Raw genomic sequence first — 1,974 nt, forward strand, 5'->3', positions numbered from 1 at the left:
ATCATATATAATTAATTAATTTTCTTAATTAACACTGCGAGTTCTTACATCCTCCAATCTCCTCTATACGCTATGAATTAAATTGTCAAGAATCTGCTCTTAATATAATGTCAATCAATTCTATCTAAGTTATATAGGGCTAAATTCCTTGTTTCCCTAAATCTATGTGATCTTGAAAGAACTCTAGTTCCCCGATTATTCCCTAAGAAAACATGCATTAAGATTAAGAATTTAAAGATTGCACAATTGCCCTATGTCTATCCCTAGATCACAAGGATTGTGATAAATTTATCAAATTAGGATTCATGCACGAACATCCCTATTGTCATACAATTCCCCTAAATCAATCTATAAGGAGCAAACTCATAGAAAAGCATTAAAGACAGATAAATTTATTCAAATATAAAAAGAGAAGAATTCAGAGACAATTTAATTCATAAACATAAGGATTCAATTGGGTTCTATCTACCCCTAACTATAGAAAAACTTAGCCTCGCATACTGAATTCAAAAGGAATAAGAAAGAAAATAGTTCCACAATCGTCCATTGTTGTTTCTTTTTTATTTGCAATATTTCTTCATTCTGGGCCAACAGTGCATCATAGCCGTTAAGCTTCATGATCCCTGCTCTCCTGCATGAGACGGGAGCATTATCGAACTCTTGAGAGGCTAAAGATTCCAGCAATTCCAATGCTTCCGCTGGAGTTTTTGTTTTCAATGATCCCCCTACTACAACATTCACCAAGGTTCTTGTGCTCGGCGTCATTCCTTGGAAGAAGATTCGTCCTTTCTCTCAAGCTTCAATTCCATGTTGGGGACACTTTCGGAGTAGTCCTTTAAACCTTTCCCATGCCTCGTACACGGATTTACTTTCTTTTTGTTCAAAAGCAGTGATCTCTACTTTGAGCCTTACCATCTTTGAAGCTGAGAAGAATCTGGCCTAGAACTTCATTGCTAAGTCGCCCCAGTTTGTGATGCTTCCTTGAGGCAGTGATTGCAACCACCACCTTGCTTCTCCCTTCAGTGAACATGGGAAGAGTCTGAGCAAGATGGCGTCACGTGAGACTCCATTCATCTTCAAGGTGTCCCAGTAGAGCAAGAAATTCTCTAGATGACTGTAAGAGTCTTCAGTGCTTCCTCCAACGAACTGATCTTTTTGAATCAGTTGCAGCAGTGCTGGCTTGAGTTGAAAGTTGTTAGCTTCCATGGTTGGTCTAACAATGCTTGCTGTCTGCGGAACTCGAGCTGGAGTCATATAATCTCCCAAGGTTCTAGGAGGATTCTCAATCGCGTTATTGTCAGCCATAGTTTCTTCCTTTGGTTTCGTCAAGCTTGATGCTTTTGCTTCTTTTTCTTTTCTTTCTTTTGCGCTTTTTCTGAGTTTTCTGGATGTCTTTTCTATCTTAGGATCAAACTGCAAGGATCGTGGGTTAACAGTACCTCGCATAAACTAAGAGTAAGAGATTATGCAGAAAAACAGAAAATGCAGAAAACAGAAAATTTAAACAAAAAAATATAATGCAGAAAATGCAAAATTATGCAGAAACAAATTTAAAAAAAAATAAAAAAATAAAAAAAAACTAAAAAAAAATTAATGCAGAATTTAAATTGCAGAAATTTAAAACGTCCAATCTAAACAGTTTTTAGTTACCTCTAATGTTGAAGGATCGAATTCCCGACAACGGCGCCAAAAACTGTTTGCGACTCGGCAAGTGCACCGGTCGTTAAGTAATAAAAGTGTACCAGAGTACGAGAATTGGAAAGATGATTGCTTTAAAGATTAAAAACAAGTGTAGTTAGGGTTTCGACTTCCCCCAATCTCCTGTATATGCTATGAATTAAATTATCAAGAATCTGCTCTTAATATAATGCCAATCAATTCTTTCTAAGTTAATTAGGGCTCAATTCCATGTTACCCTAAATCTATGTGATTTTGAAAGAACTCTAGTTCCCCGATTATTTTCCAAGAAAACAT

The 1,974-nt window shown here is 36.5% G+C and overlaps 1 non-coding gene across 1 annotated transcript; it reads left to right on the forward strand.

Moving 5' to 3' along the window:
- Nucleotides 1-802: 802 nt before the first annotated feature.
- Nucleotides 803-909, forward strand: LOC133307854 (small nucleolar RNA R71). The gene has a single exon (XR_009751094.1). It is a non-coding gene; the product is annotated as a small nucleolar RNA R71 (small nucleolar RNA).
- The last annotated feature ends 1,065 nt before the right edge of the window (nucleotides 910-1,974 follow it).

This window comes from Gastrolobium bilobum, unplaced genomic scaffold (assembly GCF_033153095.1).
Source record: "Gastrolobium bilobum isolate Gb01-03AN ecotype WA unplaced genomic scaffold, APGP_CSIRO_Gbil_v1 utg67448, whole genome shotgun sequence".
Classification (NCBI taxonomy): domain Eukaryota; kingdom Viridiplantae; phylum Streptophyta; class Magnoliopsida; order Fabales; family Fabaceae; genus Gastrolobium; species Gastrolobium bilobum.